This window comes from Vicugna pacos, chromosome 18, assembly GCF_048564905.1.
Source record: "Vicugna pacos chromosome 18, VicPac4, whole genome shotgun sequence".
NCBI lineage: Eukaryota > Metazoa > Chordata > Mammalia > Artiodactyla > Camelidae > Vicugna > Vicugna pacos.
In genome coordinates this window covers 37,214,114-37,230,014 of record NC_133004.1, presented here as the reverse complement: position 1 = coordinate 37,230,014, position 15,901 = coordinate 37,214,114, and the positions used below count along the sequence as shown (strand labels likewise).

Here is a 15,901-nt window from a genome sequence, read left to right as displayed (position 1 = left end):
AACTCAAGGGTCTAAATTGCTGTTTCCTTGAAATTATTCCATTCCAATGAACTCAGATGGAATGAGGCAAGAGCAGGCTCTCATGGAAACCCCAGTGAAGCAAAACTGCTGATTCTCATGAGCCTCCAATACGCCCCTGATAAATCTGCTGACACGACCTAAATCAGAGCCTCTCACAAGGTTAGCAGGAGCCCATCAACAGGGACGAAGACGTAAAAGTGTCTCCTGACCTACGTTCCAGGAGCTAACCCAGGCCGTTTTTCTATCAGTCTTTGAAAACAGACCTCACCTGATGCCACACCCTTGTGTCAACCTCCCTACAGCGACAGCTGAAGATTCAGTGCTTAGAATGCAAGTTTTAGTCTTTTAGAGCATTTCAGATGAACAGGCAAGGGTATTTTAAGGCCTCCAGAGAATGGGTGGGGGTGTCATTAGGGGAGCAATTAATACTAACCAGGATTTCTTGAGAACTAAATGCCATGCAATGGCTGTACTTTACATTTGACATCTCATTTAAATCCACACGCAAAGTAACTAGTTTACAGTCGAGAAAATGGAGGCTTTAGAGAGAGCTCAAAATGTGTATCTTCTGAGAGATTCTTAATTGACTTAACTCAACCAAGAGGAGCTGATGTCATCCAGAAAGGAAAGTGCAGATCATTTTGGAATCTGATTTAAAACACCAGGAAAGTTTATGTCTGCTCTTTCTTTTCTGCTGGGTAGGATCACATTTTGCAAACTCTTCTGCCGAGGTTAGCACCATTTCAGGAGTGTTTGTTAAAGATCTCTCATGTTATTCAGAAGAAATAAAGAAAGGAGCCTGTGGGTTTCTGATGTAGTGTTAACTCTTATGAGAGATGGGAAACAGGAAGCAGGAAGTGGACTTTCAGGAAACAGGAAGTGCAGCTGCGAAATTATCACAAGCAGGAGTGTCATGGTAAAAACTGTAAAATCGTTAAGAAACAAGTATAAAATGGACACGACTTTGGAAACCTCAACTTTTAGAAAAGTCCTGAGTCTTTTGACAACCAAACCATACGTGGGAAAGAACTGAAGGAAAATAAATAGTGGTGTAATATTAAGGTCAGGATGTTTTCACCTACAAAATGGGTGTCAGAGAAGTTGCCCTTCACCTACTGAGAATGACTTATAAGAGGGGTGCGGTGACTTTGTGGGGGGCCCCATCATCCTCTCTGATAAGCTGCATGTTCCTGGTCCATGAGACGGGCAGGGGCTTCCAGAAGGTGTGGGAGAAGTGACGTGCTTCATGCTGGGGAGTGGAGACCCTCCTCTCTTCTTACAAGACTGAGTCAACCTGGAAAGGAGGAGTCTGAGCTGCTCAGGACGTGCCCTTGGGTACAGCTACTGAGATAAACACACCTCCTTGATTCCCTGGGTTTTCTCAAAGGGACCTTAGCTGTGACAAGTGGAGGCAGCTTTATGGAAGCTCAGTGAGAGTTTTGTGAGCTGACAATATATACTACTTTCAGACCCAAAGAAGGAGAAGGAGCTGGGGAGGAGAAAGGGGAGGAGTGGGAGGGGGAGGAGGAGGAACAGGAGGAGGTGAAGAAGAGAGCAGTTAGGTTAACTTTGCCAAATCAGCACGATGAGACTACCAAAAGTTGAAACCAGGGGGTGAGCAGAAGAACATGGACAAGAGATCAAAATCAGGTTTCTGCAGGGGGAGAGGGAGCAGGGGTACAGCCAGGGTCCTGAATGCAGCTGGCCATATGAGGGGCACCAAGTCAGAGCGCAGTGTGTGTGCAAGCCCAGTTCTGGCGACCGAACCCACAGTCAAAGGGAAATTGACACTTTGCCTTCAACCCTTTAAATAGAACCATTTCCACCCCCCAGGAAAGTTTATTATTAGAGCCAGTAAATATCCAGATTTTGCCTCTAACACTGATCCAGACAACTGCCCGTTCACTCATAATAACCACCCTCCCCTTACTCTCATGTTACTGGTGATCTATTGCCGCATCATGACCAATGCCAAAACCCAGGCCTGCCCAGATTCAAGAGGAGAGAACAGAGAGACCTCACCTCTCCACAGGAGGGTACAGAGGAATTTGTGGCCGTGTTTTAAAGCTGCCACTCTCCTCTTCTTGGGCATCTCTCACCAGCCCTGCCTCTTCACGCTGGAGTTTTGACTCTTCTCTGGCCTCCTTGTTCTCCTTGACATATCTGGATATGCACTTCCTGCATTCGTCCTCAGACGCAGTTTTGGTTATTTCATTTCTAAAAACTATGGGCAAAGTGTCCCCAGGTTTGTACGATTTGGGCTGGCCTCACGCTGATCTATGCTAAGTTTACTGATGCTAAGTTCTGTGCGCGCATCATCTTATTGAATCCTTATCATAACTCCTTGCTGAAGGTATAATTATTTCCCCTTTTAAAAACAGAGGAAACTGATGCTTGGGGAGATTAAACAATTGTCCAAGTTTCCACAACTAAGTAAGCGGAAGAACTACAATTTAAACCCACAGCCTTGATGGCCATGCAATTCGCTTCTCTTGCCAACGCTGCTCAGTGAATTCTCCCAGCTCTTTGCACTTGGGCATGCAGGATATGGCTGTGTTTTCTGCCACCCCTGCATCATGCTTGGTTGGGGGCCATGAAATCAGTACCAGTCAACACATTGCAAACAGAGGTAATAAACGTCATTTCTGGGGCAAGCACTTAACTGCTGGTGAAAGACCCTCCTCTGGAGCTTTCTTGTTTTTCCAGCACTGAGACTGGTGTTATTTGAGATGGTGGCTGCTCAGTCAGCCTGAGTCCCTGGGTGACTGCCCCTGCCAACCCACTGGGGACCTGTAGCACGAGTAAGAAATCTTTGTGGTTTTAAGCCATTGAGTATTGAGTTATTGCACAGCATAATCTGGACTGTATTACCTACCTGACTGACTATATCATCTCTGATCTTTAGTTACCCTGACTATAAAATGGGGCAACAGTGACTACCTAGAGGGACTATTGGAGCTACTGGAAATAGTGTATGTGTTTAAAATATCTAGTTCAGTGTTTAAGCTAAAATAGGGCCTCGTAATGCAGAATGTTGTCACTGCTCCATACAAGGAGAGCACACAGCACTGAGGGGAGCAGGGACTAGGCTGGTTCAGCCTTACTTATGTGGACAGTCCAAAGGCTCACCCCATTGAAGACCCCTTATTAGCACCCTAGCTGGCACCTATCAGATGCCAGCAGGGTAGCTCCTGGCTGAGGGACATCAGAGAGAAAAAAAAATGGCAGAGAATGGAGAAAAGCATAGTTATTATGACTTATTATGAGTGTGATGTTTGCCAGGATCAGAAATTGATGGTAGATAAGACTGCAGCCAGTAGGTGAAATACAGAGAACGGAACCAAACCACTTCTCTGCTACTCTCCCCTAATTTTGGTCACAAGAATAACTTTATGGAACTGAGGTTCCCAAAATAGGTTTCTTTCATAACCAAGTAACAATCAGGTAGGAAAAACATGCTCTGAAAGCTGAATTTCATTTCCTTCTAGATGAGAAATTTTAAAAACGTCCCCTAGTAGGAACCAAAGAAGTGCCTCTTATTCAAGTAGATGCCAGTCTATGATTGTCCAATTATTCGCTGCATTCTGCCTTTGATGGCCCAGATGTTCTCAATTTCTTGTAATAAATTCTTTCATCTGAAAAGTCGTTCTACTCAGAAATGCAAAATCCTCTCTAGTTTGCCAGCTTTTTTTTTTTTTGATGAGCTGGTATAATTAGCCTTCAATTTGCTTATTGTTTTGCAATAGAAAGCCCAAGTTTAATTTCATTTCTGTAAACCTGTAGACAAGAGCCGACCATTCCACCATTTAAGTCATTTTCCTCATTACAATCCACTTTGGCTCTGCCCACCCCCATCTCCATCATCAAGATGAAATTGTGGGAAAAAACTTTTTTTCCTCCTTATTTTTCTGCTTAAAAAAAAATGAAAGAATTCTCCCCTTGTGAAATATTTAAATTTGATTCAATCATAATACATCTTCTGTACTCTCCTATTCTTGAAAAAAGCAAATGTACTTATTGTTATATGTCATGATTAATCAATTGATTAACATCTATAGTCACCAATCAAAGCATACCAACCAATTTTTACTGAGCTTCTTACATGATCCCATACACCATGTAAAACCTTGTGGCAGATACAGATATGTATAAGGTAAGTTCCTGACCCACAGGTCTATTTGTGGAAGTTAGGCACATTTATAATAAAAATATAAAAATGACCAATAATAGATAAATTTAGCCTTGTATGAGGGGTTCATGTTGGGACATTGGTCTTCTGCCTTCAGACTCAGACTGAGACAGAAACTATTCAATCAGCTTTCCCAGGTCTCCAGCTTGCCAAACATAGATTTGGGGATTTCTCTGTTGTTATGAGCCAATTCCTTATAATACACAAGGTTTCATTTCTCTGAAGAACCCCAAAGAATACACTATCTATTAATTTAGGATAATAGGACCTAAATCATTAAATGGTATAATAGAGAGAGAGTACTTAGAACAGTGTCTAGCACAAGTTAATGCCTCTGAAGATTCACTGTTACTAATCTCTAAGCTATGGTATGTGAAGCTTTCAGACCATTTATATCTCAGAATTGCCTCTCCAGTGCTGATGCCCTCATCTTAGGCGGCACCCCCCGAAGACAAAATTGATGCATCTTTGAAGCACTTGGCTGATGTATTCATCTTCTCCTTTTGTCATCTCACTCAAAATCATATCATCTCCACTCAGTGGAAAATGATTCTGTTGGGTCACACACAGATTCAAACAGAGAAACTAGAAATAATCAGAAATTACTTATACCAGTGGAAGGTCAGGTGGGTCCTCATGGGCCATTCTTCCAAGAACATTTTTGGTAATTCTGAGGATTAAAGAGATTTGTGAAGGTTTTGTGAGCCTTTCTTTTTTCCTTCCCCTTCTTCTTCCAGATGAGAAAAGTCCTCCACAGACCTTTGTCGAAGAATAAACTTCCAAGGCTACCAATTTGGATCTCAAAAGCCCAGATTCAAAGAAACCCTCTGTTCATGAGAAGACACCACTATCTGAAATAAATGCTGAATGAGTATCAGCTAAGGTACACAGAGAGCAGATGGGAAATAGATAGCTACGTTACAGATTGCTCTGTGAATTCAAGAGGCCTTTGTCTGAGGACAATAGCAATAAGAGCAAATATTCAGGTTTTTAGTTATGGGCCAGCTGGAGGATCAAGCAAGAAATCAAATTAAATCTAATTGACTCAGCAATGCCAGTACTGTTAGTACAGAAAGCAAGCGCCACAAGACACCCTTCCCCAGGTCTCCTGGCTCAACTCCTGGAAATGGGGCTGGATTATACCCAATCTAATACTTCCAGGTATCCTCTGGTTAAGTACAGTGAGGTTTTTATTCTTTCTAATTAAAGAGGGTTGATTTGCAGCCATGAAATGGTTCCCCTGTGCCTTTCACCAAATGAGAATCTTCTTAGGGCTCTAGACATGTTTCAATAGAAAATGTTCTCCATTAGTTATTTGAGTGTTACTAAATTTAAGCTCTGTTAGCAGGATGACTGGGAAAATAATCATCTCTCACCCATAACTGTGCTGTCCCATCAATGTGAACAATTTAACGGTCAGGTTTGGTTTTACCCACAACTGCTGTTGGCTGCATTTTACTCAATGAGAGAAAAGAGAGAGAGAAGAAAGAGAGAAAGAGAGAAAGAGAGAAAGAAAGAAAGAAAGAAAGAAAGAAAAAGAAAGAAAGAAAAGAAAGGAAGGAAGGAAGGAAAGAAAGAAAGAAAGGGAAAGAAAGAGACAAAGGGAGAAAGAGAGAGAGAAAGAAAGAAAAAGAAAGAGAGAAAGAAAAGAAGAGAAAGAAGGAAGGAAGGAAGACCTATCTGTATCTGTGTATCTTTTTGCTCCGATCTGCTCTCTACTCATATGTCTTATTTCAGCTGAAGGCATCAACATTCACCTAACCCATCATCCTTGGCACCTCCCTCTCACATCCAAGTCCGATCAATCACAAATCCTGATAATTCCATCACCCACATCGCTTTCTTATTCATCCCTTCCTCTCCTTCACTTGGCCATTTCTCCTGTTTAAGCAAGAACTGTCATGGGTGGGTAGCGCTAGCCAAAAGGCACTCTGGAGCTCCAAGTGGAGAGGAAAGAACCGGTTGAGGGCAAGGGGGTGCTAGCTTTGGAAACTGATTTAAGTGAGAAGAATGAAACTTGCCAGAGATGGGCTAGCAGGTTAAGCCACAAAATGTCACAGATGTAAGATAACTAAATCCAAACCAGAGTGTTTATCTGAGTGGTCTGATTTAAAGGGACTGGGTCAAAAAAGAAGGTATGACCCTGGATAGTAGTCATATCAACAATAAGTGGAAGTTAAAACCATGGCTTCACAGGTCCCTATTTTGGTTCAAGTAAGACTAACTATGTAAAGCAGGATCAATCATTTTTAAATCAAACAAGATCTAACAGCCTCTTCCCCAAGAACACACCATTTAAAATAGTTTATACACACATTAGCGCCTCAGTGGCCACTGTTCCCCTAGGGAGAAACAATCAACAAATGTATGAATGATCTTTCTGCTTTCATTTCTCAATTGATTCAGGCAAGGCAACAGGCCTCAGTTTGGGCAATTATTGATTATGTGTAACTGGAATTGTATTTAAATTTTTCATCTCATGGTTATTCTCAGAAAAGAATTCTCCTACCACTCTCAAGGGCTGATAGCTATAATCAAGCTATCAAGCTATCGTAATAACAAGAATTACAATAATGATAATAACAAGATACTTGTATCACACTTTACAGTTTATAAAATGCATTCCAAGATGCTTTCACATATATTATCTCACACATCAAAGGGCGTTTTCCGACATTAACAGAAATGGGTCTTGAGAGTGAAAAGGATAAACAAAGTGAATGAGCTTTTGAGAATTAGTACTTTATCGTCTCATGGCAGAACCTGTCTGCTCATCCTAGGTCCTCTCAGATTTCATTCCCATTCCTGTGTATACCAGTCTAAGAGCCAGCATCTGTATTTTTCTAGTGGCCTGGTCTTGGGCTTGCAGAATCCACTCAGCCCATGTATCAGATGGGATGGAAGTGACAGGGAGTTAACATCTTCCCAGGATGTTCACATCCCTTAACCAATGATTGAAGAGTGTGGGAGTATAAATACCCCAACTCCTTGACCCCTTGGTTAGGGTAATTTTGAAGTATGTGTTTTACAGGATTTCTTGAAGTTTTCCTACAGGCTTAAGTGTAGTTGTCCACAGTAGTAGCAGGGGTTTTGGATGGGTTCCCCTCCTACTCCTAATACCTTCCTATTACCCAATCATGTACTTCAACCCTCCTCTCAGAAACTGCTTCTTGGGTGACCCTGTTCAGACAGTGTCAAAATAACAATAAATATTCTGTATCAACGGACAGCATGTGACATACAAAAGATAAAACTCATGCTAAACTGAACACCCTGAATATCCATCTGAACATCCATTTAATTCTTTAAAAACTCTCTCACTTGTCCATAATAAGGTAGTAACTGCTATGATCATGCATTTGTCAATACAGCTCAAGAACTGAGCCTTGAGTATACAATATGCTAGACACTATGAATAAAAATGAAATCACTGACCTTGACATTCCAGAGTTCATGGTCTGGAGACTGGAGACAGAGACCAAAACAAAGTTTTGACACAGAGTGGAACAGTGACCATGAGCTGAGGTTATGAAGAGGAAGGATTGGCTGACTATTCACCAGTGGTCTCCTTAAGGTATAAACAGACTCTGATACACACAAAATCAGCAGAGCCAGGGAACTAGCCACTTCTGATTGCTTACTATTTGTGGCCTGAATTCACCATCAGAAGAATGGGTGTCAGTAAGACATCATCTCACAATCTAAAACAAAAGGACAAAACCAAAAGTACTGATCTTAGCAAATCCTCAGCAATCTCATCATTTGTCACAAACCTTGTTTGTCCTATCAGAAAAATTGATGCCTTTCAACAAGCTCTTGTATGACCTGTCTCAGAAGACAGAGTGGAAATAGACAGATCAAGTTACAATCATGTTCTGCTGGAAGAAAACAAACGCTTTCCACAACAATGCATCAGAGAACAAAGAGCAGGGTGCTTCCTCCAATCTCTATATCTCTGCTTCACAGAATGAGAGCTGAGATGTTCACTTATGTGTAAAATCAGCTATCCCCATCTCTTCCTTCCATTTTCACACATGAGCAAGATAATTTTAGGACAAAAAATACAGCATCTCTTTATACAGTTGATAAGAAACAGATGCAACATGTTTCTCTAAGAAGCTGTACAGAACAAATATATTAAAATTTTCAAAAGGATTGTGATAAATTTGATGGTAGACTCAACACTGATTGCTGATAGGTTTGTCCGGGATCAGTCAACTACATAGGACGAGAGCAGAAATTTAAATAGCAGGCTGCTATTAGAGAGCTATCTCCTTGCTTTCCAGACAGCCACATTCTGCAAGTTTCCTTTTATGTAGTACGATTTATCTTAGTCCTCAAAGTGGTTTCTATTACAGATAGACAGGCAGCAAGACCTCAGAGAAGGAACGGCTGCAAGATCTTTCTAGGCAGCCAGGGGCTTAGGGAGTCCCAGAGAATTTCCTTGGACCTGGCAGAATGATGTCCCTGTGCCCAGGTGTGACCCAGGACAGACAGAGAGGGAAGCAGGCCCCCAAGGGTTGTGCTCACAACTGCACAGCTCTCTCACTAAAATCAGCCCCTAGAAGTTGAACACACTCTATAACTCCAATTCCTCACCTCTGGTTCTCTCTATATACATATTCCATTCAGCCTTTCCCATCTTTTATTCTGCAGAAATCGCTTGTCAAAAGCATTAACAACCTCCATTGCTAAATCCAATGGTCCGCCCTCGGTCTACAAAGCACTTCATGAGTCAAAAGCATTTATCACAGTTATTCACTTCCTCCTCATCAGTTCACCTTCCTCATTTGGCTTCCAAGACCCCAGACTCTCCAAGTTTCCTCACACATTGCCTTTCAATTTCCCTTGATGGATTCCTCTTCTTCCCAAACTCTAAAGATTAGAGCACCTAGGTCTTAATCCTCCCTCTCTATGTTTTTTCCCCAAACTCAGAGCTTCAAATAAAATTTATATACCAACAACTCTAAAATCCATACCTCTAGCCTAAACATTCCTCCAGATCTCCATGCTTGTACATACAACTGTTAAACATTATGAGTTGGACATATTCATATGTTTAGTCCAGACTTCTGAATCCCCCACCTCTACCTGTCTACCTAAAGTCTTCTCCATATCAGTTGATAAAAATCTTAAAGACATATTTAAGTTTTCTCCCATCCCATTCAATCCATCTGCAAATTGCATCGGATCTACCTCTTCATTGTGCCCCAAATCTGACCTATTCTCATCATCTGGTCTGAGCCGTCATCATCTCTGCCTTGTAACTGGTCCTCCAGTTTCTACCCTTGCTCCTTCATTTTATTTCCCAAACAGAGCTAGAATTGTCCTTTTAAAATGTATGTCATATTATGTTCATACTTCGATTCAAACTCTCCAATGGCTTCCATTTCATCAGAAGAGAAGCCAAAGTTCTTTCCGTGTCTGCTGGACCCTTGAGTCACCACCATCTCTCTGCTCTCTCTTCTGTTACTCTCTCATCCCTGAGTCCAATCTGCCCACACAGGCTTCATTTGTTTCTTGAACATACCTGGCATCTTCCTGCCTAAAAGCTACTAAGCTTGCCTTTGCTTGGCCTTCGTCTGTCTAAAATTTTATTCCCCTTGATTTTTGTTTAGCTCATTACCCTCCCACCTCCAAGACTTTGCTCTAATGTTACCTTTTCAATGAGGCCTATGTTAACCACCCTAGTTAGGAATGCAACTCAAAAAAGGAAACCCTTCTACACGGTTGGTGGGAATGTAAATTGGTGCAGCCACTATGGAAAACAGTATGGAGGTTCCTTAAAAAACTAAAAATGAAGTTGCCATATAATCCAGCAATCCCATTCCTGGCCATATATACAGAGAAAACTCTAATTAGAAAAGATACACGCACCTCAATATTCATAGCAGCACTATTTACAATAGCCAAGACATGGAAGCAACCTACTGTCCATCAACAGATGAATGGAATATGGAATACTATTCAGCCATTAAAAATGAAATAATACCTTATGCAGCAACATGGATAGACCTAGAGACTATTATACTAAGTGAAGTTAAGTCAGAAAGAGAAAGACAAATATGATATCACTTATGTGTAAAATCTAAAAAAATGACACAAATGAACTTATTTACAAAACAGAAACAGACTCACAGACATAGAAAACAAACTTATGATTACCAAAGGGAAAAGGGAGTGGGGGAGGGATAAATTAGACATTTGGGACTAGCAGATACTGACTACTATATATAAAATAGATTAACAACAAGGACCTACTGTAAAACACAGGGGACTATATTCAGTATCTTGTAATAACCTATAATGGAAAAGAACCTGAAGAGAATATATATATATATACACACATATATATACATATATATATAGTGATTATATATGCAATAGTGATTTATAGAATATAAAGGATATATATAAAACTGAATAACTTTGCTGTACACCAAAAACTAATACAACATTGTAAATCAACTACACTTCAATAAAAATAAATAAATAAAAGAAGAAATGCAACTCAATACCCTACTTTGGCATCCCCTCCATCTCTCTCCCTGCACCTTACTTCCCCATATACCCTTCTGGTATGATGTACAATGTAGTTATTTATGATGTTTGTTGCTACTGTCTTTCTCCTCGTGCTAAAATATAAGCCACAAAAAGACATGGATTTTTGTCTTTTCCATTCACAGATCTATCTAATGCCAGCATCTACAAGAATGGCCAGCACATGCCAGGAACTCAACAGATATTAGTTGACTTAATTACACAAGTAAATGGAAAATTTACATGAGTACACAGAAAAAGTGGGAGACAAAGTGGGAAACAAAGAAACCAAGGGAATGCGGTGGATGTGAAGGGGAGATGGTGGTCCAGAGTGACCCCTACTCCTGTCCTTCCCTGAATCCATATCCTGTCAATAAACCTCATATTCTTCAGCGTTTGAGTGAGCCCCATTGCCTACCACCTAAACATCCATAATGAGAATGAGCATCCAATTTCTCCCCTGCGTGGGAGTCCACAGACCCTGCTCTTATGATAGGTTAGATCAAGGTGAAAGACAGCATCCAGATTCGAGGTTCTGTCCATGGGGTGAATCTCTCAGCTATCTAAATCCTATTCAACCTTCAAGGGTTGTATCTTTTAAGACAATTTTCCTGAGACTAACAGAACACTAACTTGCTCCACCAGGCATGTTGAGATTTGATTGTATTAGGTTTTTCAGTTGATGTATTTGTGTTCTTCCTTCATTGTGAAATTGTGTCTCTCTACAATAAATGTGTAAGCAACTTGAGAGGACGCACAGTAACAATGGTTGCTATTTATTGAAATCTTTTTTGGTGCTGTGTGCTGTTCTAAACTCTTACACGTATTATGTCTTTAAGCATTGCAACAACCTCCACAGGAGAGATGTACTATTACCTTTATGTACTGATGAAGATACAGAGGCCCAGGGAGTTATGCCAGCTTGTCCAATGCTATAAAGCTAGTTAATGGATGAGCTAGGATTTATACTTAATGCAATCAAGCCCCATATCCCATACTCATAAGCACTAAGCTATTTCAGGACTTTTCCATTGATGTCTTACAGTACATTCCAAGGTGGTATTCAAAATATCTTCTTTAACTTGAAGTGTGGTCCAGAGACCAGCAGCATCAGTATCACCAGAAACTTAGTAAAAATGCAGAATCTGCTCTCCATTCACTCCTTAATGCCACAATCAGAACCTGCATTTTAACAAGATTCCACGTGATTAGTATGCACATCAAAGTTCAGAGGCACTGAGAGATTTAACAATTTAAATTGTATTAGTAAAAATCATGCAGAACGAGGAAGGTGAGGAGGTGTCTCAGGGAAGAACCGGAAAGTCAGAGTAGGGGTGGAATGATGGGTGTATAATATCATGTCTTTTTATTATCCACTGAATTATTTATTTCAGTATTTCAACAACAGTATTAGTTGTAAGAACCTACCAACTGAAGATTAGTCTCTGGGTGTATTGATGTGCTATGAATGGGTTAAAAGTGTGTTGTGTGTTGACCTCAACCTCTTAGCCATCTTAAAACCCAAAAAAGAAGTTGGAGTCACCAGAGATCCAAATTCCAAGTACAGAAGTATGAATAGCTTAATCTAGGGTTCCTAAGAAGATGGGCCGAACAGAGGTGGCTCTAATAATGAATCCTCATAACTCAGCAGGCTTAATGAGTGACACACAACACCTGTTGCTTGCCATAATTCTGAGCTGCCAACGAGTTTCACTATATCTTGGACAGCTACATTGCAGCTAGCAGTATGGTATACCCCAATCCACCATAAACAAGGGGTCTATAAACATGCCAGTGTAGTCTGTGTTCCAGAAACCTAAGCAGTTGGGTGCACAGGCAATGGAACAGGAGTTGGAGATGAAGAGGCTGAGGTATCAGCAGGTGTTCCTGGCAGAGTAGCTCCAGGGGGCCCTGAGTCTCTGCCTTCACACATATTAGATGCTTTTGTAGCTAATATGCCCTTTTAGTGGCATCCAGGCTAGCTGCAGGGTGACTGCCTTAACAATGCATGTGTTTTCTACTAATTAGAGCATCATCATTATTTTGAAATACTTGATATGAAAACATTCTGTTGGATTTGAATCCCATTTGAATTATCACAAGAAATTTCAACATTACATTTGTCAGTGCAAAAAAAAAAAAGAGAAACTGTTAGCTCCTTTAAATACATTTTTAACTATTGCAAATTTTTAACAGTTGTGAAAATGGTTTTAAATTTTTTATCACCTACCAGTATGAATACATTTTCATGCCAATGGTGACTATCAAAGTTTGAAAAGATCATCACTAAAAGGTCATTATCAGGAATTGAGTATAGCCTTGTCAAGCACAAACCTGATGCAAAAATTATGTTAATGGAGGATAATGGCTGAGTAAAAGCCAATCAGACCAGCCCACCTGCAGATAATAACTATAAACTGTGGCTATCATACAAAACAAATAGCCACCTGACAGTGCTGGAGAGTGTACAGAAGCCAGTATTTTCCATTGGAGAGTCCATGCCCACAGGAGAGTTGTATGGAGTTATTTGTTATTTTCAAAATGTTTAGCCTGAGGCCAAACATGGTTGACATGAAGAATAGGGGGATGGGGGTACCAATGAAAAAAAATCACAGCTTTCTGTCCAGGTGAACCACTGAATCTGGGTCAACAGTGGCCACTGGAGAGAGAGGCAAAATACCAGAGATAAATCCCCATATTCTATCTTCCCATAACTCTGGATAACTCATAAACCAGGCATGCATCGAAAAGAATCAAAGCAACTTGACTAAACACTACAGATCTGAACTGAGATCAGAACTAACAACCAAGAAATAAAGATTATGGTTCAAGTTCAATTAAGTTAATTGCCCAACAAAACAAAACCAACAAACACTCATTAGGGAAAAAGAAAAGAATCCAAAATCTCCACAACTGAATATTCATAATATCAAGAATGCAGTAAGAAATTATCTGAAATATGAAGAAACAGGAAAATGGAACACATTCACAAGAGCAAAAAGTGACCTCTAGTCAACTTCAGTACACCCCAAGTATTCAAATTAGCAAAATGCATTTTAACACAGCTATTATAACTAACCTCAATGAAGTAAAGGAAACCATGCTAGAGAGGAACAAAAAGACAGGAGGTGACCACAGGCAAATAGAAATAGTAAAAAAGAACCATATGGAAAGTCTATAAATAAAAAAAAATCCAACATCTGAAATTTTTAAATTCACTGGAAAGATTTAAAAGAATGGCAATGACACAGGAAAGAGTATGTGAACTTGAGGAAAATTTAATCAAAATTACCCAATGTTAAGAACAAAGACAAAAGAGACTGGAAAAAAAAAATGAGCAGAGCTGCAGTAACCTAGTAAGTAATAAAAACCAGCCTAACATATGTGTAATTGGAGTCCCAAAAGGAGAGCGGATAATGGGGTATAAAAATTTTTTAATAAAGTATAATTGATTTACAAGGTTTTCTTAGTTTCTCATATACAGCAAAGTGATTTAATTATATATTTTTATATTCGTTTTGCTATAGTTAATTATAATATATTTAATATCATTCTCTGTGCTACACAGTAGGAACTTGTTGTTCACAAAGGGTAGAAAAAAATTTTGAAGAGATGATCAATATTCCAAATTTGATGAAAGACATACAGCTTTATATGGAAAGCTGTAAATTAAATTACAACTTCTATTTACAAAAAAAAAAAAATCTTCCAGCATAATAACATATGTAAGAGAAGACACACTGCTCTCCAAATCCATATGCTCTATTTTCATTCTCAGAGGCACAACATATAATTGCCATTTTAATGACAGTGTCAATAATTATTTAATGCAAGTAGAACACATGTCTTCACTGGGAAGCCAGCAGTGAGCACTCCCTGGACACTACAAACAACACAAGCCACGTGGGTGCAGTTATACAGCCGATTGACTGCACTGTAGATACAGAACACACACTACTCACCAGTGGCAGACAAGTGAAATATAGTGGAACTTAATGTCTGTCACTTGTGCAGTGTGTTTGTAAATAGAGCCTTGATGGGGATCGATTAAAAGGTGGCAAACTCAGAAAGAAGACAGGGAGTGGCTGCTGTAGGGAGGAAGAAAATAAGGGAGAATTTGTGAAGATGTCATGTGCTTTTTTTTATCTCAGAAAGACCAGAAATTCTCTTTGGCAGATGGATATATCTTAGATGAATAAAAATGAGAAAATAAATTACCTAATACATTACTTAGATATACTGTGCTTAGTAGATAAAAATTTTCAAGGTAAGATTTCCACAGCAGGAATAACAAAACAGCATTCTTGATGACGATTTCTACAGCAAAAGTGACAAAGCAGCATTCTTGATGGCATGCAAGATGGGGGACCACAGGTGCAAATCTCTGTGCTCACTTTTAATGCCAGGACCATAAATCAGAAAACTCACTTTTTCAGAAAGGTTTCTTGTAGTCTTGTCTTGCTTTGTTAGGGTTCCATTCTTCTTGTTCACCTCTAACTTATTTCTAAGTGTCCAATATGTCCTGGTCTCCAGTGGTCAAGGAAATCCCTTGAAGTATGTCCCACCTGATTGTTCTCCATTATATATACATTTTTCTTTTCAATACTTACCATTCCAAGGTGCTATATCCTTAGTGTCCTGTACTCGGCTAATTATCTTCATAAACACAATGAGGATATTGGGAGAATGCAATAAAATTCAATCACTCTCTCATATCGGATGTCCTTACTAAACAATTCTTACTCTAAATATGCATGAACTATGGGAAACCTGAAAATAAAATAAAGGCATCATCTCATGAGGAAGGATTGGTAAATGTGTAATTGATGAGAACTGCTGCTGCAACTGAGCAGTGACTGTGTTGCAGGGTAAGGATGGGTGCTTTGTCATTTAACCTCTCCCACAGTACCATGAAAGAAGATGCCCATTCAGCTGAGGATGAAACTGAGACTCTGAGAGATTAAGCAACTGGGGTAAGACGAGACAGAATAAATAAGGAAGATTAGAACTCAGTTTCAAATTACTGATTTTAAAGCACATGTTTTTCCACTATACTTCCTCTCTTACAAAAGGTGAATTTTCGCTGCAGGAAACTCAAATACCTAAATAAGTGGCTTGTCTGCGAACTGACGGGCATGGGCATGTGATCAA

General features: G+C 39.9%; 1 long non-coding RNA gene across 1 annotated transcript in view; it reads right to left on the bottom strand.

The window, feature by feature from the left end:
• Positions 1 to 15,901, bottom strand: part of LOC140686966 (uncharacterized) — a 93,807-nt gene that overhangs the window by 44,378 nt on the left and 33,528 nt on the right. The gene's annotated exons all lie outside the window — the stretch shown is intronic.